The sequence below is a fragment of the Astatotilapia calliptera genome, chromosome 6, assembly GCF_964374335.1.
Source record: "Astatotilapia calliptera chromosome 6, fAstCal68.1, whole genome shotgun sequence".
NCBI lineage: Eukaryota > Metazoa > Chordata > Actinopteri > Cichliformes > Cichlidae > Astatotilapia > Astatotilapia calliptera.
The window spans coordinates 13,351,517-13,378,634 of NC_137427.1; the positions used below are offsets into that span (position 1 = coordinate 13,351,517).

The following is a 27,118-nucleotide window of genomic DNA, read 5'->3' on the forward strand; positions in this document are numbered from 1 at the left end:
AGTTTTGACTCAGTTTGAATACCATGGCCAAAAACATCTGAATAATAAGGCATATCACATAACTCTTATAACTGCTGACTCTCATTTAAACTAAAATGCTCTATAACCATAGAATCTGTAAAATGATCATAGATGAAACAGTATCCAGTGTTGTAATCCACTTATAGGAGTGGAGCATTTTAAGAAATGTAGAAACTGCTCGAGGATCCCAAAAATAAAAAGGTCCTAAAAGTTACAAAAGTAAAGATTAGTCCACTTATGTGTACAGTATTATGAACATCGGGTTTTCATGTTTGTGTGTTTTTTGGAAAATTACATAAAGATTTTTTTTTAATTCAACAGATTTATGTAATTATCTGACATTCTTTCATTACTGTCATTTTCTTCTTATTTAATCTGTCTGTTGAATGAACGATATCCGAATGATACTGCAATTTTCAACTGGCATGCCTAAATAAAGCATATCTATTACCCTAAAGCTGAAATGCATATTTATGAAGCTTAGGAACCTCCACTGCTTCATTTAACATGTAATGGAATAACGTTGTGTAAATATATATTTTATTATTATAGAAAAGCCTAAACAATATCTTAAATGCTTGAAGTTGCTTAAGAGTGTGTCCACCATTAACTGCATCTAGCTCTGGTAGGGTTGCACCAATTAAAAAAGAAAGTACTGTACTTGAAGATGATATTCTTTAGCTTTGAATGCAAGTGTCAACACAAGAAGTGATTCACAGTAAAGTGCTTATTAGAAACCTTTAATTGGAGATTATGTATTGGAATTTCGGAGCAGGACCACGCCTCCAAAAATGCTCCTTCTGGTTATCATCTATATAGGTTCCCCCAGTTCTGCAAGCTGTTCATTCTCGTTTATGTGCCCCACCGTCGCTCCCTCCTTGTTCTCAATTCTTTAATTTCTTCACTCCTATGTAGTACACGGGAATCTGCCAGGCCCGTGAGCTGTCGTCAGTCCCCTTCGAGGCCTTCCCCAAACCGCAGCTCAATTCATGTCCAAGTGTTCACCTTTACCTACTAAAATGCTGTCAAACCTAAAATGAGGATGTGGGCCCAGCTAGTGAAAGTCAATATTATTCAGTGACTAGGTCCTCAGTTAAACTTTTCATACTTCAAAGCAACCAGTTGATAAGCTAGTGTTAAGTACATTAGAAAGTAACTAGAAAGTAACAAACCATCTTGCTTCTAAGCAACACATGATGATTGAATGATTGGTTGTGCAACCTAAGGAAGCACTGAAAGTTTAACTTTTTAAAGTTTAAAGTCAGACAGAGCAACCATGATTAGAAATGCGATGCACAGAAGCGATAAAAGGGAGAAATATGGGTTTAAAACAGAACAAAAAAAGTTAGTGATACCAGCAGCAATCTACCCTCTCACTCACTTTGAAACTGACTAGGAGCATATGGCCTTCTTCATTACCTGTAATATGACATAATAGCAACTTCCACAAGGGGTGCGCAAATGTGTCTGTGTGTAAGTGCATGCAGCTGTGTATAAGTGCTAGCCAAAATGACTAACCATGTGTGCATAATATTGTGTTAGGTTTCTTCTATAAATGACTGTTTACATACACACTGCTTCTATATGCACAGGTGTGTGTGTGTGTGTTATAGTAATGGACTGCACCACGATGCCACTGTTGTGATTAGGCAGCAATCAGAGCAGAATAAGCCATAGATATGAGCTATCAAAAGGCACACACCATGGAGAGGACATTGTCATACACTCTCACTGAGATATAATGGCTTTCATGTACATAAGCCGCGGATTCAATTTCATTTATGCCTGTTTATTAACACTCACACATGCTGACATAAACACATGAGTGCATGCAGTGAATAAGTGGCATACATATTGTCAGTAAATGTCAAAACTATGACAGAAAGACTGGGAAAATATTGTAATGTGTTTTACAGAAAATCAATTCTAAATAATTTATCCACTGCTGTCTTTTGGGAAATTAGTAAGGAAAACTGCACAGATCCATATTTAGCTTGAAGCTTTGTTGTAGGATCAATGACAATTTGGAGATTTCTTACAAAAATACCCAGACAGGCCACCTTAAAGTGACATTATGCTTTCACAGATAAAATGTATAAAGTGAAACATGACAGAAAATAAAAACAATCGCTTTTATGGTGTAGTTTGAATTAAGTGCCTGAGTTAAAGAAGACATAATTTAGTGAGATGTCTCTGATGAAATCCTAGTCTGCAACTTGTGATGAGCAGTAGTGAGTGTGTGTCTACATTGTAAGTTATAACTGTGTGACTGATCCTGAAAGTTTGCTTAATGTGACAGATGGAGTCTGAAAAGTTTATCGTAGACCTTTAGGGGTGGAATGTGTAAAACATCTTTATCTTTCAGAGATCTATGTTGTTTTATGCCAGGGTATGCATACCCTGATTTTTAGTTAATTTTTTGATTATGTTGTACTTTCTACAGTGCATAGATATCAAGTTGTCCAGTATAGGACATATAGTTGTCCATATAAGGAAGTCTATTTGTGCCGTACCAACTGTGGCAAACAAATCTTGGGTAAGAAAAAAAAAGACTACCTCTCCATCAGCATGGATTAACATAAACTTGATAATCACACGCTATATAAAAGAAAATCGACTCTCTGGGCAGTGCAACTTGTTCTTCTACTCATATTAGACAAGGGCTAGATTTGATGTTACACTGACTCACAACTCCACTGTGAGGTATACAGTTTTATAGTGGGCGGACACTAGACATATAGTTTGCCAAAGTCGTCAAATATCTCTGCAGCTCGATTAATAATATGATAATCAATGACCTATACCCTCAACCTGCATGTGTTCCAGGTCCCTGGTGGGTGGAGCTGGATTCTTTAGTGCTATCTGGGAACACCTGGGCCCCGCGTTCACAGAATGTAAAGCTGTGGCTCTCACTTCATTCTCTCTTTCACTCACCTACTATATTTCCCTGCCTTCATGCTGTGTGTTAACTTTATTGCAGTTACAAGAACTATACACACCTTTACACCCTACAACACTGATCTTATTGATTCCCACACCTCATTTAGTTTAGTTAAATGCACTTCATAAATGCCGAAGAGTGCACCCCCCCCACCTCCCACCCCTTCTGTCATTGTCTTACAAGCGAGGCAGAAGTAATAAATAGCACCATAGTTAATTCTTCAAAAAAAGATTCTATGAGAAGACTCTTTATAATTTTAGTATCATTTTGAATGATGAATAAACTCTTTTTAAAATTGCAATCTTACAAATTGTAGCTATCAATTAATTTGGCCTATTTATAACACAGTAGATCACTGCCCATTTAAAACACTTAATGGACTCTCACTTAAACATTCTCAACACTCTGGATACTTCAAAATAATTTGAAGTAAAATGAATCCTTTGAGTTGCCCATACACTTAAGACTTATGAAGCAGCCTATTGCATTAGAACTAAGACTGAGGATGACGTTAATATATATTTTATACTACTAACAACTTAAAGAGAAGTCAGAAATGGCATCTGAACAGACATTTATTACAAAACATATGAAGCTAAACATAGGAAAGTTACGAAATAAAACCTCTCATTAGTTAAAGGTCATACTTTTTACTTATTCTCTTAATCTAACATCCAGTATAATAGTCACGCAGCAGCAAAAACAATCTACTGTTGTCCAGCCACCTTTACAGCTCCATGCATGCTTATTTTCTCTATGAATCATAGTCGACTGATACTGTAATCAAGTCATCTCTCATTGTTTCACTACAGTAAAAAGACAGAGAGAGAGAGAGAGAGAGAGAGAGAGAGAGAGAGAGAGAGAGAGAAAAATAAATAGGGGTCTTGAGTTGCTGCGTGGGAGTGTGTGGGAAGAGATTGGGCCCATACATCATAGAAAATGCACAGGTAAGACAAACCTAATGCTCTCCCATCCCATAAGGAGTTTTATAGTCATTCTCTGTTGTCCCACTCAAACAGAATATACACACTGGACAAACAAAAGTCTAGCCTGGATGTAAGAATATGTAAAATTAAAAGTATGAATATGTAAAGGACACATGTTTGGTAATATAAGACAAATGTACCAACATTTACTTATAAAATACATATAGTGTAGTCAGTCCCCAAAGTCCTTAAAAAGAATCAGAGATACAACCCTTGTGAGGCAGCAGCATGTTTATTTAAATTGTGCGGCCATTACTGTGGGAAATTACAGGCATATTGGTTAATATTCCCAAGCAGACATTAGTGCAACAAAAGGTGCATCCAAATGTGCGGGTATGTGTGTTCCTTAAGAGCACAGTGAGTGTTCGGTACAGATTCTCCAACTGTTAAACCTTGTCTTTCTGCCAGTACCTGCTGTCATCTCCACCTGTGCCATGAAAAGGCACACACAGACACACAGCTTTGCAGCTGTCTCACAACAGTGCACACACTGAAGGAAAGGACAAATTTCAAGAGATGAGACTTAAAAAAAATAGTAATAATAATAATAATAATAATAATAATAATAATAATAATAATAATAATACAAAGTAATAGTAAAAAAAACCCAAAAACTCTCAAACTGCAGTTTGATGTATGTTTGAATTGTTACCATTAGGACTTTCAGAAAGACAAAGGAAACTTTTAGATTAAGGTCTTTGAAGTTACTTCTCTAAAAAAAATAACTTTGACCTCTCTTATCTCTCATTCTCCTGGATTCCGACTTTGTCATCATCTGCCTTGGACTATTTCTCTTTTCCTGTAAGAGGCACAGATATGCAGATATGTTCCAGAACAGTGAAACATTATCTCTCCCGCCACTGACTTTGTCTCATTCACTGCTACTATATTTTTCTTGCACACAAAGACACTTTCAAAAAAACCAAGTTGAGCATGCTTAACCTGGCACCTAACATAGATAGATTAGACTAAATGTACTGAAACAAGGTGTATCCAAAGAGCCATGGTCTTTGTACAGCGTACAGTAATTACTGAATAAATCATTTGTACATTATTCTATAGTATTGACAATATAACACATGGGCCTGGTGTCCTGCTCAGTAAAATTAAGCCAAAACATGAATGACTAAAACCTTGGAGTCTACCAGATACCAAATCTGTGGTTGCAAAAATTATTTTGGTCCTACAGAAGTCTATGAGAAAATGGCTTTCTGCCTTGACTTACGTAAACACTTTCATTGTGAATTTATGGGCTCACTCACTTGTTATGAGACACATTGAATGCAAAAAAAAGTTAAATATATTTTTCAAATCTTGGTCAGTATTATGAACCCACACACTTACTAGCTAAAGAGCTGTCAGTCATTAGCCAATAAGAATGTGGTTTCACAATCAGACCTGCCCTTCCTTCTCACATCTGTTTTTTGGCAACCAAGATGGCAACAGTGGAAAGGCTTATAGACCCTCAAGGCTCCAAAAGAAGACTTCAGAAATCAGTTGGTGATGTCATGACAGCTGCATCCAGCTTCTAAACTGATGATACATTTCATCTGTCAAGTCTGTGTGACACAGTTGTAGTTTATCTACTTGCTTTTCTACCAGGCCTAAAAAACTAGTAGTACCATTTGCATGTGGTGGACTTGTGGAATCCATTACTTCAAATAATATTTGTTTCTTAAGGAGATGTGGCAGCTGAGCCAGCAGAACCACCTCAGTTGTGTTTCCCCTAATCTTAACCCGGGGGTTCTCAATTTAATTTTTTCTTACTTAAGAACCTGGAAACAAGTTTATGGCCACAATCTATCTCGTGATCAATTAAAAATAAACCAAGTTGAATTTTAATTAAATGAGGGTCAGCACATGCTATCAGCAAATGCTTGTTTTTCTCAGTGGTAAAGCCACATATGAGACGGTGGAGCACACAAAACTGAAAACACTGACGTAAGACACAGACCTTCAAAGTAAAACAGGAAGCTCAACACACATGCAGAGACAGACTCAAAACTGACTGAACAGGAACAGAGGGAGTACAGAACCAAAACCTAACAAATAGCAAATCTAAACAGAAGACATAACCAGAATAAACAAGAACATAAGATAATATAAACAAACACAAAACATTGAGTCATCAGACTCAGGACCATGACATCCATGACAGTATCCTGGAAATAGTTAGTCAGGATGGCTAACGCAGCTGCACTGTCGTGGTACAATACGGTTCAATAAGAAGAGAAAGAACAGATGCTGATAAAAGTGTACAAAACAGACCAAATCTCGGCCAGAAGGAACTTACCACAAAATTACTTCCTTTTAGTTTAGGTTTTTGATCAGTAAATCAGATTTTGTACACTGTGCATTCTGTTACTGTTATTTTGTTTCATAAAATTACTCTCAGAAATATACAGTTGGGATATATGATTATAGAACAGCATTACTTGTGAGGTTAGGTTAGGTGTTTTTTTGCTTATAGCACTTGCATTACTATTCACCCCACACTAAAATAAAGGAATTCTATCACAAAAGGATTAGATCCATTAGAAATCAATTCTTAAACCCCAGCAATGTTATTTCACATTATTCTTATGCTGTGGAGAGCAACCAAGCTTCATTCATCCAATATTTTAAAACCATAGATATAAGAAAAAATGTGCTTTGAAAGAGGGAAAGTAAAAGAGGGAGTCAAACTTAATGTCACCTTTCTACTAGAATCAGCATGAACTTTTTCTGCAATTTTTTCTGCACACATGATCCTGTTGCTGGTTCACTAACTATTCTGCTGTTTTGATAGATACTGACCACTGAGAACGAAAGAGCTGCAGTTTTGGAGATGCTCTGATCCAGTCCAGTTGTGAAGCCATCACAGTTTCGCCCATGTCAAACTATATGTCACCCACCAACAGCTGCCATGACTGAGAAATAATTACTGTTTTTATATATATATATATATATATATATATATATATATATATATATATATATATATATATATATATATATCTCCCAGGAACAACATCGGAGATCTCTGTCCAGAAGAGTGCAGTCCTGTGAACAGCTAAGATACTGCGCAGGACCCTCAAGCTCCCAGGTATAGAACGGCACTTTTTTGTATACATTTGTACATCACCTCAGTCGATTGTAAGTCAAACAGTCAAGTTGTGTTTAAAGGGCATAATTTCAACTTTAATCTATAAGATTTAACAAAAGTATTTTACTCATTTTTGAGAATTACAGCCATTCTTACATGTGGTCCAGTTATATCTCACTGAGTGCACAGAGGGAATATTATTTTTTAAAAAGAGCATTTGTCTATACATTATAAATCAACAGCAAAAAGAGTGTCTACTGTGCTATTCAGTTTCATTTTTAAAACATGTCAATTTTATTTTCATCTACTAAAGATTAAAAATCAAATTACATGAGTGCAAATCAGGAAGCTCAACCTTTACTTTATTTTACACTGTTTGAGCTATAATCTAACATTTTGTTGTACAGTTTGCTGAAATTATCATACAGGAAAACCATCTGTTCTTGATCTGGTATGACTGCTAGTGAGCAAAAATGCCTTTGTTCAGTTTTAAGGCCACAAACTGACAGAACAAAGCCATTTCCTAGTTTTGAAGAGTCATTTAGAGTTTCATTAATGTCTGCCTCTTGATTTTTTTGTCCCTTTTTCTAGTTGGTTCTTTTAGTGTTTTAATAGCTCAGGACTTGAACTGATATATAAAAGCACTATAAAAGAAAAGAAAATGTATCTGCATACAGATTTGAAAACAAATTACATTAAATTGTCCTGTTAATCAGAAGTCCTAACTCTTTCTTTTTTTTTTTTACTATCTTGGTTGTCCCTATTGATGCCAGGTGATACTTCTCCACTTTCCAGTGTGCTGATTACAGTCAGCCAGTTCACAGGAAACTAATCATCATAAATGGAGGCACTACTATGGAGTAATTTCTTGCTTTTTTAAGGCCATTTTTGCTCAGACAATTTTTTTTTTCACAATGGAGTAACTCAGGATGGCATAAAAGCATAAAAGATAGACCAAGTTGTCAGGGTGATAATATAAAGAGATGAACAGAAAAGTACAATTAAATAGTGACAACATTTAGCATGCAACACACATCCATGCATTTGCATTTCAGAGAATGGGAACTTTTAACATCCTAAAAGGTAACACACACACACATAACAGCATACCTGTTGGACAGGCTTCCATCCTCAACAACTGTTTGCTTCATAGTTACAGAATCTTTCTTTCTTAATCAGATTAACTGGTGAGTTTATCTGATCAAAGAGAAAAGGGAACACAAGAGAATTAATGGTAACTTCTTACTGCTAAATTGCTCTTTATCTCCATCTATTGTTGCAGGTAATACATATATGCACAAACACACATCTGCTCACACACACCTGTCAAAGGAGACCATTGAGGATGGTAAGTGAGTTGGCTGCTGCCAAAATGGCCGCCTTTTGTTTACAAATCTCATTATCCTCTTCAGTTCATGGAGAATGCGATGAGTAATTACTCCACCAGTGAGCAAGTCACACGGTTGGTGTGAAATTCACACTCTAGTAGGGATGTATAATAGCTCTTGGTAAATACATACCACTTGCCGATGACTAGGCCATCACTCACAATAGAAAGTAATAAGGGTGTATGGATTCACAATATTCACCTGAATGCAAAAACGTATGCCGAGGGTTATCACTGAATATAAGCACCACCATGAATGTCGCTTTGCAAACTTATGTACTAAAAAATGATCTTCTTGTTTGCAAGGAGAATATTTGTTCTCTCGTCAATAAAAGCTCCCACACTCTTACAACAGAAGTATTAAAAATTACGCTTTCTGTTCATTTTGAACACCTGTGTCTCTGCTTAATGAAAGAAAAACAGGCTTACACACAACCACTGTGCAAGCACAATGAAATTACTGTGATTTTTTCCCCATTCTTTTTATATTTTAACACAACATGCATTCAAGTAAACACAAAAAGCATGTAGGATTTTGAATGTATACACATTAAAGACACAGAAAGTCTATGAAAGAATGTGTAGTGGGGGTTTTAAGTAAGAAAACATTCAGGCTAGCGTTATTTGTGTCACGGTCTGGCTGGGGCAGACCGTATGTGTTGCAGAGGAGGACTCAAACGCAGACCAAAACGTAGTGTGGATAAACAAAACAAGCCGTTTATTGAGGTTAGCAATGAGGGTAAAAATAATCGGGCATCGGTGAAAACTCAACAATAACCTAAACTGGGTGAACTAATAACAAAACATGAAAAAGCTTAACCATAGTGAACTGACATGGGTACCTGGGGATGAGACATGGATGAGCAGACGACCTGACAACAAATGACTGAAAGCACACGGACTAAATACACACAGAAGGATGATGAGGGAAGTGGGAACACATGGGGAAACAGCTGGCACACATGAACATAATGACGTCACAGTGGGAGAGTAAGACTGAACACGATGAACACAGAAACACCAGACCTCTTCACAATAAAACAGGAAACATAATGAGACATAGACATGACAACCCGAACTAGACAACGTAAGACACAGACATGAAACGCATGAAGAGCAGGGAAGATTTAACATAGTTGGAAACACGAGGGGGAAATAATAAGAACTAGAAACACCTAGGCATGATAACAAATGAACTTAGGAAACCTGAAGGGCTTACATAAACTAAAACTCAAAACGCTGGGTCAACAGACCCAGGATCATGACATTTGACCCATAATTTAATTTTTGCAATATGGCAAACAAACCAGGAAGAATTATGTTAAATTTATAAAACATGTTTAATAATGCAGGCAGCAAGCTTTGTTCTGACAGATTTCCATTTATTGTACATTTGTATTCAATTAAAGCTTATATTTAAATATGGGTGATACCCAATGGAAATTGACCTTGTAACAAGAGCAGTGGTAATATCTTGCTGTACTCTGTGCTATAAATTTGCTTAAAGAATACAGAATGGAAGTATTCATTCTTACTCACTTGATTACAGAATAACAATTTATTGTTGCATACCAAAGCGGGAGCTCTCAGCAAATATAAAACTCACTGATGGCAAAACACTAACTTTAACTGTAAGACTTAACCTCATAGCGCTTTACACTATAGTGACAAGGCATGTGCAATAAAATTTTACTATGTCTCAAATTATTTGCCAGGTTGCTAGGAGGATTTTATTCGTATTTGTGCATTTCTTTGGTGTCAAAAGCAACAGGTGACTGCCTGCATCAGCATGGGTAAAAGTATGAGTGAAAATAATGACTACCTCAATGTGTAAAATTAGGATGTCACACATTATGTGTGTTTAGAGATGCAGAGTGCATAGAGAACAAAAGCTAACATGACAATGTGTATGTGAGCCATCAGAAAAAAACTAACAATGTATCAGCAAAAATTCAAATAATGTCTTGTGCATAATCGGTTAATATTTATGCTCCAGAGGATTCATAAAAGGGGTTTCCTCTATTGATATTTCACTATATAATGCCAAGCCTTTCATACATGGCTGAAATGTATGCAGGTTTCTTTTCTTTTTTTCACGGAAGCTCAGGCTCATGCTAATAGTTCAGAAAAGGGTATTCAAGATGAGATTATTTGTCGGCAGAAACACACTCTAGTTTTGCAGTTTCAACTGTACTAAAAGTACCTTGTAGAAAATAAAACAATTGCATTGTGCTAAAAAGCATCTGACACCAGATTGTTAACGCTGCAGCTCATCTAATTCCATCATTGCCTTGACAAAAAGACACCGACTACAGCTGTGACGCAAACTTCAGAGACATTCAGTCACAAAGCTTGCAAAACAGTTTATATCTGTAGGTAATGTGCAGAAAGATGATTGGATTTGGATTCAGGACACAGTGTTAGATACAAGACTTTTTTTTTCAGAGAAAATTTGATTTAAACACAGAAATATGCATGCACAAATTTGTTTGACTTCCAGTTTGTGTAATCCAAACCATATAGAGAATACTTAGAATTAGAATATAAATAGAATTTTAGCCACACTAGTGTTGTAGCTCTAGGCGATGGCAATGCCTGTCCGTCAGTCCTGTCCACTATTTGGTAAAAACTGAAAGCTTAAGCCCACAGGGTGAAACCTAACGTTATTTCTTTTTTCCTTTCCAATATTTTGGTTTGTGATCACATTCCTGCTACAGTAATATAGCTCACATCAGCTTAACCCGTTGTGAAGAGTAGGGTAATATCAGCTAGTGGGTATAATGGTCACACCTGGATGGACGACAATACAAAGTTTTTGGCAAAGTTTTTTTCCACATTATCCAATTTTTCTGAAATAAATTTGAATTTTATTTATATTTGCATTTCTTTTCAAACAAGCACAGATAATTAAAAGAGCTGGCAATTTCGCCAGAAACAAAATGTACAAGTGTGGCTGTCAAAAAGTCAGGGAAAGTAATTACAAAAGTAGCTACCATTGATAATGGAATTGAAGGAAAGAGTGGGAGAAAAGGTGAAATAGAAAGAAACAACACTAATGGACTTTAGGAGTCTACCCATTCTTCCATTTTCTTATCCAAGCAAGGGGCCTTGGATTGGCTGGAGCCATCCCAACAGTCATAGAGTACGAGACGTTTTACATCCTGTATAGCAGTCATAGATGTTTTTGAAACTTACTTTAATGCATCTCACATACACAAAGCAGGTGTGCCCTTAAAAATGACTGTGTATTTTCTATCAGACTTTTGAGTGAATTAATTCATCTGCGTGTTTATTTGTGTATTACTGTGCATCTGTGTGTTCCCCGTGGACACATTCACTGACTCCCTGTACTGAGCTGCATTATTGAATTGATTAATTGTCACTGATAACTGATGGCTGCAATGACTTGCTCTCTTGTTCTGTGTAGCAAGTGGAGATCTACTAGAAAATGAAATATGCCTTCAGTAATTGGTTTTAAATGGAAAAGCTGACTTGGGTGGTTTGAGAAGTTTACTGCATTAGCACAGAGGTTACCGTGTGTGTGCGTGCTGCTTTGTGTATAAATAGTGTAGCAATGTTTCTGCTTATTTGTCTGTGTGTGTGTGTGTGTGTGTGTGTGTGTGTGTGTGTGTGTGTGTGTGTGTGTGTGTGTGTGTTCTATATGTCTCATCTTAGGTGGACTTAAGACACTCATTAATTGCCTGAGGACTTCATTAGCCAGGCTGATTACCCCTGCATCAATCTGACAGCTTACGAGCTTACATACACACACACATACACACACACACACACACACAAACTTGCAGAACCTGTGACAATTCTATGGCACATCACTGAGAGCTATTTGTGTACTAAGAGCCAAATTCAATGCACAGGGATTTAACTATTCAGCCAACTGCCAGATCAAAACACTTTCCCAGAGGCATCTATGAAATGCTGAAAATATCCTTAATGTCTACGTATGGATAACTTGTGGTAAAACAGAAAAAGAATGATGTGAGGTAGAATCAATACTTCAGTTCTCAGAAGCTTTGCCAAATATTTCCCTCTGCTCTTACATTATTTGAAGACTTCCTCAACCTTTACTTCCCTTTCTTTACTTGTTCTTTTCCTTTCACCCCTACCTCTTTTCTTTGCACCTTATTCCCTGGTAACTGGACTTACCCATTTCTGTTCTGCACCTTTCTCACCTTAAAGATGATAAGTTCCTGGTCACCAGAAGAAAGAAGAGCAATTGGGGGTTGAAGAGCCCAAAAGACTGGCAGATTGTATCAGAATGTAATGAAGAGGGGCACACAGAAGCAGAAGAGGGTGGAGACAAAAAACGTGTTTGTGGATGACGACAGAAAGTGGCAGATATGGACGGTAAGACAGAGAACTACAAGTAAGTTAAAAGGACTGCCTAGGTTTTACTTTTAAAGGGGAATAAAGGCAATTTTATGTGCCATCCAGCTGAGATACTTTGTCATACAAAAATTGACTCATATCTTAGGTGACTATTCTTAATCACTATATTTGCAAGGCCTTGTGTATCTAGTTCTCTTGTTTACTTTGTCACCTTTTCCTCCCCCTTTTTATGTCTGACTATTACTTAGTTCCCAACATTTTTTCTTAGGACTTTTTTTTACAGGCTGCAAAGCGTGTAATATTCATGGGAGGCTTCTTCATGCTACCAGTGTAGTTTTGTATTAAGGACAGTGTTCTGAATGTTTCAAGTTCAGTAATGTTCAACTCTTGAACTCCTGAACACAGTGGCCATTGTAATGGACAACCTTAGCCTGGAACCGCTCACTTCCTTCTCAGTTTCACAGGTATGAACAGGTACAGATCAACCAATCACAGCAATGTCATTTGGCATAACACTGAGTAAAGAAAAATTGTTGGCAAGCAAAAATTTGCAGAGATGAGCTGTGACCTGTTAGAGACATTTAAGTACTTCATATTTAAAGAGATTCTGAATCCACATAAAGAAGGATTCATAAAATCTTTTGTCATCACTGGTTGGTTTTTGTTGTTGTTGTTTTCTAAATATGTGTCCATGTGGAGTGTCTCTTCACAGTCATTGTATGTAATCTGCTCCATATTAGGTAAAAGTTGGTCCATCTGGCTTGGGCAAGTATGGGTGAAAATCTGCTCATTTTGTTCATTTTTAGGTTACCTTCCTCCTGAAGTCTTAACATTTTATAATGTAGTACTATTTACTATATTCAAGACAAAAATAGTTCAAAATAGCTGTGAAGAATGAAATAAATGACTCAGCCTTTTATTCAGTTTCACTGCTATCCTCTCAGTTGTTCTATAGACTCCATGATTTAGAGTTATTGGTAAGGGAGTAGGATCTATTTTACATTGCACTGCATTTGTTTAAAAAATAAAGAGGCTTATGAAATTTCATTTAAATTTCAAAAAATGAATGGGATGCATTAGGGGTTATGTTTGTTTGTTTGTTTGTTTGCTTGCTTCAGTTACCATCAAAGGTGTTTCACATAGCCACTAATTGATTAGCAGCTTGCATGTTGCCTGTTTATGTTTTTGATTAACATGTGGAATAACGAAAAGGAAGAAAGAAAGAAAGAAAAAATAAAAATAACCATTGACAAAATACGACAAAACCAATTAATACTTGGAAAGCACACCACCCAAACGAGAGGGGAGCAGAACCTCTGGAGCAATTATTCATTATTCTACCATCAAAGTAAAGAGAATTCAGAGCAGCTGAAATATTCATTTCTTTGTTTTGACCCTCAGTTTCTGAAAGAAAGAAAAATATGGTTTTTTTCTGCTTCGTCTCTCACTGCAGGAGATCATCACCTGTTAATGACCAATGTCAGCAGGACTGCTACAGTGTCTGTGTAGTGTGTGTGCTCGTGTGTGCACTAGGTTATTCACACTATAGACTGCCAGTAGTTGGAAATGTATGCATTTTTGGAGGGGCTATGTGCTGCAACATATTCTAAATTAAATAAACAGATATCTACTACAAATGGAGATTTCAGCTTTAGCTATGATGGAAAAAAGGAAAGTGCAAAGAAAAAAAGCGGAATTTGAGCTTGAAACCAAACCACACAATGTTATCTGTCAAAAATACTGTCATCTGTGAAGACTTGGATGTAAATGGAATGGGCTCAGTGGTACATGATATTTCAGCCAATGACTATTCGAACTGAAAGAGTAACGTTCCATTTGCCGGAGGAAAATTTTAGTGTTGTAAAACAATTGCAGCATGTAAAACAATTTTAGCTTTTTTAATGTCCTGTTGCATATCAATTTCCGCATTTAAACACAAATTTGGCTGAAGTCATAGAAAGTCTTAAGGTTTACTGAAAAAATTACCACACATACACATATTTTAACCAAGCTTTACAGTGAGGTGGGGGAAATGATGAGATGGGAAAGGGAGAAAAAGCTTTTCTCTTCTGGGCAGTTCCAGTCACATGAAAAATGTAAAAGTGCAAATGGAAGTGGACCATTTTCTGCATATAATGAAGGACACAGACAGAGGTAGTATCAAAGAATTTCGGAAATATGTCTTTAAAATTTCGAGCCATTACTGGATTTAATGTTAAATTTATAAATCCATGGATTTATCTACTCATAAGACGTTGCGAGATCATAAACATAAAGCAATTGATAGCAGCTCCTGCAATGAAAATGCAGTTTATATAAGTGAAAATACAGAGCTGGAATATTTGTATCCCTTTTCCCCAGATTTTTTCTTTTCCGAGAAAAGTCTTAATGAACTATTCCTACCACAAAACCAAATCACTAGAGCACAAAACATTCTTTGAGCTTTTACTTCAGTAAAATAATTACCTATAACAGCCCCACTGTATTGATTTAGTGGGGGCTCATTTGACCCAAGACATGTTTTTAAGGAGAGTGATGGCATTCCATTGGTAATACGTCAAATCCACTGCCACAGTCACTCACTGATCTGTGCTCAATCATTTCATCCCAGGAAAACACAAAGGAAATCAAAACATGCTCAGACCAAATGCAAATAAGAGCAGACAGAGTGGATTGAGATCATTTAAGGCTGTCTACTAGTTACAGTACTCCAGCTGAAACCTCAAATAGTGTTTTGTTGCAGCAACACAAAGGCACTTTTGACTTAATCTCTATGGGCCTCATCTGCTGTTTGCCTCTACATTACAGCGACATAGTGGAAAAATGAGGTGAAATTAAATCAAATTTTGTAATGCACGGATTTTCCATATAGTAAGTCTCCCTTTTCACACAAGATTATGTGAACAGCAGGCACCTTGTAAAGTGGCACTTTGGTGAAACTAGATCTTCTAATCAACAGATAATTAGGAGTGCAACTAGACTTGAATAGTCACTCTCTTGGATGTTTGGAAGAAAGAAAAAGCATGGGAACATGTTTTGAATAAGAAATTGCCAATATGCACACATGGTCAATGTGTCTGATGATTATGAAGAAAAAAAGAAAGAGATTCAGGAGACTGAAAGGTCATGAAGATCCAGCAGCACTGTTGACAAAATGGGAAAGACATAGAGAGGCAAAATGTGTGTAATTTGAGGTGTTTCCCCAAAGCAAGGTTGCAATTACTAGATTACAATTACAAAAGGTCTTTAATTTTTCATTTGTATCACCTGTGTCAAAGCACCACACACACAACTAATTTTGTCTTCCTATGAAACTGCAGCACACAAAACACAGGGACAAAACTGTTGGACTTATGTCTTTAACCATATATTCTTCTTGCTGATCTAGAAAACTACAGTCTGTAAGGTAATCTTTAATGTTTCATTGCTTCATGTAAGTGTGTGTGTGTGTGTGTGTGTGTGTGTGTGTGTGTGTGTGTGTGTGTGTGTGTGTGTGTAAATATGAATTATGTTTTATTTATATACAGTGGTAGGGTGCTGAATGGAGACGTTCCCCAAACAACTATCCATGTGGGTCAGCAGAGATGACTGTACATGTTTAATATATGAGTCATGTGTGCGTCATGTGAGTCATGGGTTTTGCATGTGTGTGTGTTTTCCCAATAGAAAAGTAATCTTAACAACAGATGAAAAGTAAAAGATTTTAAAGAGAAAAAGATTTTAAACTGGATTTAAATTGATCAGATTACAGATTACATCTGCATAGGTATACAGAGACCAGTTGTCAAAAACAATCACTCCAGAGAGTAGTACACTTTGTTGTATTAAATCTTGTTCTGTGATTTGTTTTTTTGTTATATTTGTTTCACTTATTTTATTTTCAAAACTGTATCGTGTGAGACTATAATCCAATAACAGATGCTGACAGTTTAGACATTATATCATCTAATTCTATTCCTTCTGAAATTAGCAGTGATCTCATTTTGATAAACTTGCATTTGGGAACCATTCCCCAATGCAAAGATAGTTTCAGAGATTTCTGAAAATGGTCCTTTTATTACTAGACTAGCATGAGTAGATTAATAGATTCCATTGCATTGGATAAGCCATTTCTAATTACTAATTCCATCAATTTTTAATTAGTCTGGTATTTACAACAGTTTGTGATTAAATCTGCTTTGCATAAGTACAATTTTAAATTCACTCCAAACTTTTAACCATACCAACATGAATATCTGAAACATTAACTCATGTACTGTAAACAGTAAACGATGTGTGTAGGTACGTGTATTTAAATATTAAAGATACATCATGTAGACTTACTGTATAGCATATGTCATTATTTTGTGATACTTTTTTTTTTGCAGTATTTTAGAGTGTATAAAAATATCTAGGAAAATTAATAAATAAAAGGGAATAAGAACATGGGGTACTGTTCTATACTGTTCTATAATATAAGTCCTTTGCCCTCTACAGTATATTAAGTTTAGTGACCTTGTAGACTTAAGATGGTTTCAATTAAATGTAAACACTGTATTTACTAAAAACATTGAATTATCTATGTGGCGGGCGTGGTTGTGGCACGGCTGCAGTGGAGCTGCATCGGCTCATCACCCCGCCCTGCATACACGGTACTGGGTCCTGAGTATGTGGGTGTTGTTGATGGTGATGTGCATGGCTGCGGGAGAGCTGCAGCTGTTGAGTGTACTGTTACAGCAACCATGTGTGGGAAAAGTGGTTGAATAAAGATGCGACAAAGCATGAATGTACATCCGGATCTGCTGTGGATTTAACTAATATTGCTGTGGATGGTTTTCCTGTGCCTTTTGGGTGGAAGCTTAACTTTGAAGGTAAAAAAAAATGCCCCCCCCCCCCCCAAAAAAAAAAAAATGTTTAAGTAAATTATTGTATAAATAATTAAATAATTGATACGGTATTTTAATAATGTGATGGGTGAGGCTGACAGTAAATGAAATAAAATGAATTTATGATGCACTGTTTAAAAAAAATCAATTTACATTTAATTAATTATGTATTTGATTAATTATTTTTTTCCAATCTTAATTAATTTATGACACATTTAATTATTTATTTTTAATTTGATTACTTACTTTACATATTTAGTCCTCCGTAAAAAACAACAATATCTGGATATGCATTAAACTAATGATAATAAAGAAATCATTTTGAGTTGACTTTTGTGTGATGAGTCCGGCATCTTGGGTCCTGCTTCTGTCTGCAACATGCCTGTTCCAAGACATTCTGGCTCTCTTCCAAAGTTTGTCTTTTGTCCTCCCTTCAGCTCGCATTGAAAACACTACGTCCAGATGAACAGAATCCACTTTTTGGGACTTACAATATAAAGCACCTCGATGTGACCTCTGCTGTGATTTGGCACTATATAATAAAATTAAATTCAATTTAAGTGAATTAATCAAAGTGTTAAAAATAACTATTTTGTCATTGTAGATGGAAATTTACAGTTACACAAAGCTAAATGATCAAAACATATTTATTTTATTTTTCACATTCAAGTGTTTAATAGTCAATCTTTTTAATGAAAGAGATTCCCTAAGCTCAGTGTGGTGTGTGTGCACGTGTCTGTGTGTCTAAGTTCATGTATTATGTAGACATATGAACACCAGGACTGTGTCTGTGGTGTCTAACTGAATAATCTGAGAAGATGCAAAAATCATTAAAAGAGTCATTCCTCTGAGAAATTCCTCTCTCCAATTTTGTATCCAAGCCAAATCCCCCAAAATACTTCAAACATTCACTCACTCTTTTTCTCTCTCTCTCTCTCTTTATTCGTACTTTTTCATGCAATACAGAAAATATTTTGCAATATCTTTATGCTAATTTTTCACAGCTGGAGTCAAAGGAATTACAATAAATAGTAATATGTGAAAAGCCAGATGGAGAACAGGCAGTCTTATCCTGATTTTGGGCACCACTGCCAACTGCCCTGCTAAATAATTGGACTGTCAACGCACTGTGCCAAAGGGACAAAAGAGGAGGTTTAACTGTGTGGATCCATTCTGATGAGCACTGGTCAAAGGGTGATTTGTTCCAGTTTAACTAGCATAAAGCTGTTTGCCTTTCTTAGAGGTAAGGATACAGCAAAACAAGTAATCAGCTTTCCACAACAATTTTGTGGCTGTTACCAGGTGTGTGCCCTTGTGTTAAATGAGTGTGGGTATTGGTGTTAAAAAGCACAGTTACATCATCTAATGTGATCATGCTATTTTTACTCTGCTATCATTTTCTTTCATTTTTTTGGGAATTGTTCAGTAGCTGGTGCTCATCTTGCCTAACGGGACTGTTTGCTCATGCAATCTAGCACTCTCACAGGGACGAGACTGAATCACTTCTGAGAAACATCCAAAATCTGCACAGCAGAATGATTTAAACAGGCACCACAGCACTGCAAATAACATCAGATCCTGACAGTGTTTCCTACAGTAACAAATACTGGTCCACTGGCATTTCTGCAACTGCTCATCAAGAAAGCCAGCGGTAGTTTTACTGGTGATCTTTTGGTTTATTAGTAATAAAGCTGAATAACTAAAACTACTGATTATTACTAGAAAAGGAAAAGGGTTATCTGGCTATCAGGCCGCTTTAATGATTGGTTTAGTGACGCTGAGAGACTGGCATATGTTGAAGCTATAAAAAAGCTTCACCATGTGATCTGTTATATATATATATATATATATATATATATATATATATATATATATATATATATATATATTAGGAGTGCAACGATACACAAAATTCACGGTTCGGTTCAATACTTTGGTGTCACGGTTCGATATTTTTTCGATAATTTGTCATTTATCAAAATTATAAATATATATTTTAACTCAAAAGTACAGTTTTCAAATTACATTTTGCTGAAACAAAAAAGTAATAAAAAAATGAATATATCTGATCGAGAAATCACTCATCTTTGGAAAAAGAGAGTTTATTACAGAGAAATGGCTCTTTCCAAAATAAAAGCTATACTATACGCTTCTTCTGGGCTATATTCTCAGCAGCATATTAAACATATCAGGTCCCCATAAGGAGAATCATGTGCTAACGGCTGTCTAAATAACTCGGGTGAAGTTTGTAGCATGTGCGCTTGTTGTTTTTGTCTGCTTCCACTTGTCTTTGCACTAGGATGATGTCGGAGTAAATGTGCAGTCATATTCGTTGTGTTCCCACTAGTGCTTTCAGGTTAATCTCGTTGAAACGACGTTAACGCCACAACACGGCAAATCTCCATTAACGAGCTACCGCGGATCGCCCCGTGCGTGCGGCTGGACAGCGTCAACACATTAACAAGCTAACTGCGCTAACACACTAGTTCCCACCAATGTAATTGAGCATTGTGTGGCACATCCGACATACTGTTTTACTTTTGTCCATGACGCGCTTACCTTCAGGGTCATACGTCACATGAAAACCAAAATAGTTCCAAACGCCACATCTGAATTAGGGTGGGGGAGGTTCAATTTGCCATGTTGCAACGAGCTTAGCTTCTGTCTCGCTAGCTTGCACTGCGCTCAGTGGATCTGTGCTTGACAATGCAGTCTAGGCGATAAAATAAATAAGAAATTTTGTATTGTTCGATACATATGCGCACCAAACCGAAAGCACTGTATCGAACGGTTCAATATCGATACGAGTATTGTTGCTCCCCTAATATATATATCTATATATATCTATATATATAGATATATATATATATATCTATATATATGTCAATCACCTTTGGAGGTTTTTGTGGGAGGCTCCCGGTCTGCCATGGACAGTTTAAAAAAAAAATGGCCAAGGAAGGAACACTGATGAACCAGAGACAGGGTCATGGGTGACAACCAAGGTTCATTGATGCACGTTGAGATTGAAGGGTGGCCCGTGTGATCTGATCCAACAGATGAGCTACTGTAGCTCAAATTGTCAAAATCTAATGCTGGTTCTGATGGAAAGGTCTCAAAATACACAGTGCATCACAGTTTGTTATGTATGGGGCTGCAAAGTTGGAGGCCATTGTGCCAAATGTGCCAACAATGGGCACCCGAGCGTCAACATGCTTGCAATAACATGCTTTTGGTCAATGTTCTGCTGGGAAACCTTGGGTCCTGCCATATGGATGTTACTTTGACATATACCACCTAAGTATTTTTGCAGATCATGCACACCCTTTCGAGGAAACCGTGTTCCCTGACAGCTGTGGCCTCTTCCAGCAGGATAATGCCCCCTGCCACATAGCAAGAGAGATTCAGGAGTGGTTTGATAGGCACAACAACGAGTTTGAGGTGTTCAACAGGCCAAATTCCCCAGATCTCAATACAATCGTGCATCTGTGGGATGTGCTGTACAAAGAACTCCCATCCATGGAAGGCTCAACCTCGCATGTTACAGGACTTAAATCTGTTGATGCCATCTTCGTGTCAGATACAACAGCACACAGTACCTTCAGGTGTCTATTGAATTTTATGCCTCAATGCATAAGGGCTGTTTTATTAGCGAAATAGGGCAAAGACAATATTAGGCAGATCATTATATTATTATGCCTGATTTGGACATCTTGAAGATCATACAAAACTACGTGGTAGTGAGCAGTTCTGCCCTTTCCTTTTTTAACTTTGTATATGTAAGGTAATAACTTAAATAAATCACAGGGTGTCGCTGATGAACTGCATATACACTGTAGATTTGTGCAATTTCGAATATTTGTCCTCTACAGGACACCGTTGTTCAAGTTTCTCGCGCGAGCACCATATTGGCTCAGTGTTTGGTAAGCATCATCAGTGACATCCCGCATGGGTTTTGTTTAAAAATAAGTATTCTACTTTGTAAGATGGCGATTGTCCAGTCAAACTATGTATATATTGCGTTTATTGATATGTTCATGTACTGTCCGATTAGAGTGTGAGGAGTTTGTGTTTATGGCCTACATTTCCGCTTGTTATCAGAGCACTTATGCAGGCAAAGTATTGTAAGACAAAGCATTAGCTATTCAGCTAGAGTTTGGTAGTAGTCTTGTTATGTTATTTTCATGTCAAATGCGATACATAAAACCAAGGAATGTTGTAAAGGTGAATTAATTACATGTTTACACAATGTGGGTTTTTGTTGTTGTTGTTTTGTTGTTGCACTTAGGCAGTGTTTACTGTTATTGCTTTGCAAGGGCCAACACGAGAGTTGGAGGGGTTTATGCCCCAGTGTCTAAATAATGGCGCGGTCCGAGCCACAAATTCAACGCCTGTGTCCGACTGGTCTCTCTACTCTGCACCCCAATCCAACACAAAAATTACACAACACAGAGTCCGGAGTGTAAGGAGGCCCCTGCACGGTTGGATTGCATATATATTACCTACACATGTGGGTTGATTGTTCCAATTTTCTATGTAAAAAAATGTAATATTGAAACCTTTCAATTTTTTTCCTTTTCAAGTTATTTCAGTGATGCATCCACCAAGTACAGTCAGCTGCATTTTTATCCACAGAGCATGAGCTAAATTATAAGCACAAGTAATATCATCCAATGGAATGTAATAACATTAAAAGCCTCAAAAAAGACTATAAAAGAAAATCAACACCTCAGTTACACCAACATTTTTTCTTACTATCCCAACCAGTGTAACCAGCTGTTGTTATTTTGTGCACCAACTTGGATAATACATACAGTACAGTCATTAAGTACCATCCACGCTGCATCTGTGGACACCAACTGCTGGGCTCGTCTCTAGCTGTGATTCATTTCTGCCCAGGCACAGAAACAGTTTATTGATAGACAGTCGCACCGCATCACATCATGTCGACACTTTGATAACAAAGTCATCTGCATTGTGACATTGCTATCCCACTGTGCGGCTGTGCCTGCTTAGATGGGACAAATGATGCTGAGAATGCATGCTGTGTTTTTGCTCATAAGGGTGGCATTTCAACAAACAACCCAACATGTACCAAGGTTATTTTGCAGCAGTAACCCTACCATCTATACCACCTGCAATTTTCTAAATGCTGTTATGTTACATACCCTTTAACATATCCCCAAATTCTGGTGTATTTTTCTGTGTAGACTGATTTGTGTAGGTCACAATGTGAACAAATTGAGGATCATTAGTTCATAACTATTTCAACTACCATGTTATGCCCTATTTCTTTTAGGTTTCAGAAAATGAGGAAATCACACAGGTACAAGATTTCTAAAGGACATTATTCTATATCAGCCTGACATGTTGTACAATGCAATCTTTTTGTCCAGTCAAACATTCACATTTTACAACATCTCAGCATATTCCCAACTACTCTCATGTCTAATAGTCATCCAATATTTACTGTGTGCCTCCAGCAAGTTAATAATATATGCTGTCTTGGCAGCCACTGCTGTAGCCTTTATACATGGATTGATTTTAAATGCAGAGTACAATAAATAGTGCAATGATGTACCTCACTGATGCTCATGCAGTTTTCTCAGTCTTTGCTTTAGTTGATCACATATTACATGACTCTAAACTGTAGACAAGGTCTACCGTGAAGTACAATTAAAAGGAAAAAAAGATACAAGAAAGTGGATCTTTTCTTCAGGATGCTGACAATATGCAGAGATTAATCTGTCATAGTCTATTACCATATGTGTAGGCTTTCATGCAAAAAAGTGCCACTTTCATGTTTGAACTGTCTTTACGATCTAGTTTATCACTTTGTAGTGGCATCAAAAAATATTCTCTGTGACAATTCAGCGTGCTAGCACATCACTTTATATCACTGCCACTATATGCAGATAAGTCCCTCAACACAGATCAGTAGTTCAGCCGATCTAGCTATCTGTCCTGTTCAAAAAGACAACTCATCCAGATGAGCAGTTCAATCTTTTATCACAGTATGTTCCTATCAAGAATGTACTGTTTGTGAAATTCTACAGGGAACTTGATACATAAAAAAGTCAGCAGCTGTCGATATTTGTCAGTCTTAAAAAATTTGGACACCTCATACAGTACTATCGTTGTTCATAGATGTTACATTTTCAATAGCTTTTATTATTGGTATTCTATACACAACCATTGTATGGGATGGTTCCAGAATTCCAGAATTGGTAGGAATTCATGCGATCTGGTATTCTTTGCAGTGTCTTTATGTAAGAGATTTATGTTAGATTTATATTTAAGAAGAAATGCCTGTTGAATTAAAGTGAACATTTGCTCTAAGATTTGTGGAAAATCTTAGAAATGGGGAAATATGTTTTTTTCTTTGTGTTTGTGCCAATACAAAAATCTTCCATTTGTAGTGGCATATTACATTTACTATTTCTAATAATAGAAGAAAAGGTTTAAAATAAACAACTCAATTAATTGTAAGTTAATTGGCTCATTTACTGTAAAGCCTAATATTGTGCTTAATAAAAAATATTAAGTAGACTCTTTTTATGAACTTGTTATCAGCACTCATTTTAAGTAAGTTACCAGTAATTTTTCTTCAAAAAGCTGATGAACTCAGTTTATTTGAGTTGGCTTAAATTATATAAAAAAAAACCAAGTAAGCTGGAAATGTTGCTTTTCTGTGGTGGAATGTAACTAAGTGCATTTACTCTATATTGTACTTAAATAGGTTAAAACTCAGGTAGCCTGCATTACCTGAGCTTTGGCTCCCCTTTTATGCCTCTGTCTATTGTTGCTTCACTATAATTTATATTTTACTTCATTATCTGACAGTTTATATTACTGTTGTAATTTTGTATATAAAACATACAAATAAGTCTTCCAGTGGAGCTGGGCACTGGGTAGTGCGTGAGGCTGAAAGATGCTGACAGTAAGGTATCTGTGGCTGTATGTTCTGCATACTTGGGAGATGAGAGGAGCTGAGCTATCAGCTGATCACCACATGGTGGTGACTTGGATCAAGTGGCAGGGGAGGATGCCAGACAGACCTGAAACACCCAAATGTGAAGGGTGCACTGGGGGCACATGGTAGAGGCCAGGTTCAGGAGATCTTCAACTCTTGGTGTTTTCGATTATGATTGTTTCCTTCCAAGACACCAGGAGAGGTGAGCGCTCCGTCACAGATGGTGTTTTCAGTAAAGATGTTCACCTGCAGCATCAAGGTCATTGCCTTTCCAATCAACATCTACTACCACTGTACTTAAGGGAAGTTGGGACAATGTTAAAGACTTTCTTGAGGCAACTGCATTTTGGATCACCTAAATCCATGACAGTCATTCAGGCGGTAATGCCTGGTCTGGGAAACAAACCACTCTTAAAATATTACAACATACCAAGCTTCTGTGTCTGAATGCAAAACAAATGTGTTGTTTGCGCTAAAGAGTTGTGGCTGAACAATAAATAAAATTTATATTGATTATATCAGTAATGTAACTTGCAATACAAAGTTATTGGAAGCTCAAACTTAGTTACAGAATAATTTGATCTTTGTTTTGTGGTAAGGTTATTAAAGGTGTAAGCTGTGTAACAAACAAATATAAATTGTAAATTTGATTATATTTAAAATATTATTGAATAACAACAGCTACAACATACTTTTTTGTTGTTCAGCAGAACAGTGTCCAGCATGTTGACTGATATACGTTTTTGCATTTGAAAATAAAGTTGGGCTGATTTTAACTCCATTACAAGAAGTGTTTTTAATTACTATTATTATTATTATTATTATTATTATTATTATACATACAGTGTTTATATTAATTGAGTACTGTTGCACCAGAAACCACTTAAGCTCAAGGTTTAGTTGCATTTAATTTATATGTAATCAAAGTAAAAAATGGTAAGTTGCAAAAAATAGTTTGTTTTAATTTAGTAAGTTAGTTGAACTTGAAATTTTTGTCATTTAGTATTGCTCACTCAGAAAAATCAAGTTATTCTTAGTACTGTGTACTCACAATAAGTTGTCGTAACTTAGTCCTCTTAAGTACACTCTACTTTGTTTATTTGAGGCAACGAGTTTGCATAATGTTTTAAAGTTCTGGGAACTAATTAGATTTTTAGAGTGTTATAAATAAATGCTTTGCTTTTTAACTCATTCATGGCATGCATTTTTAATTTCTCTTTGCTATTTGGGCTGATTGGGACCTGATGAATGTAAAAACGAAGAATTGCGAGATTTTTTTTTATTATTTTTACCTGATTTTTGTTTCTAAGAAAAATGAGATCCACAACAGAGGACATTAGCTTTAAATTTTGATAGAACAGTGGCAATATAATGTCCTTGTAAGTGGATATTTATTATTTTGGTCTAGAAAACCCAAAATGCAATGTCCACATATGTAGATGCCAGGTCCTAGGAGGTTAAACCAAGTGCCTTGTCCCAGTCCCAGTTGAAAAAAAAGGTTGAAGTGAATTCTTGATGAAGCCTCAGCTAAATGACCACAGAATGACAGAATGGCCACATAACACTCGCTGACTTTATGGGCTTAACAGTTTTATACTTGCACTTCAAAGAAAGTACTCTATTGCAGCAATGATATATTAAACCTGAAATGAATCGGGATAAACAGAGTGAAATTCGTAGGACTGAGGACTAAAATGGGCTGATTGAATGAATAGGATTAGATAGATTGTGTTGAAGCCTTAGTTTGTTATTTGTACTGATAATAGAGGACCATTTTAAAACATTTCTGCTGGTGCACTTCTAGGTGTTTATTAAACAACAGACCTATGCACTATATGCACTATATTTTGCTTGTCTGGTGTCTGCTAAAGAGCAAGAAAGCACTAATATAATTTATGTAATGGCTAAGATGGAGGAAAACAGATAAGGCAAGCCAGGACTCAGACATACAGAGTAGCAGAAACAAAAAAGAAAATGAAGCAGGTCTATCCAAAAATCACAAAAAATAGTAATTAATTTTTTCCCTAAATACATTTATGGCTTCACGAAAATAATAATAATAAAATAATAATAATAATACAACTGTTTACCTTTGCCTTTTAAGATAATTTTAATCTCTAGTCTTCTGAGTGAGTTCAAACACATAATGCTTACACTCCTTCACAAACTGCAAGTCTGTCTTATTATTTTGTAGCCTTTTGTTTTGTAGAATGAAACATAAATATATCATATCATATGTAAGAGTAGGCTGTGTTATCATGTATTATGACTTATCAAGTTCAGATTTCTAACACATGCTACAAATTAAACAAATTTTACTGGCATACTATAAGCTTTATATACTTTATATGATGTAAGGCCAAGTGGAAGATCTAAACGAAATCCATCATTAATATATTTAAGTTTGGTTTTCTTTAGGTTCTTTTGTATTTTAGTGTTTGATCTTTTGATTCTAATTGTTACTCATTAGGTCTCTTTTCATCCCTGTAATGCTGATCCTTAGTTTTTATTGTATT

General features: G+C 36.3%; 1 protein-coding gene across 1 annotated transcript in view; it reads right to left on the minus strand.

Annotated features, from left to right (window-relative positions):
* Positions 1 to 27,118, minus strand: part of LOC113023928 (zeta-sarcoglycan-like) — a 384,596-nt gene that overhangs the window by 220,223 nt on the left and 137,255 nt on the right. The gene's annotated exons all lie outside the window — the stretch shown is intronic.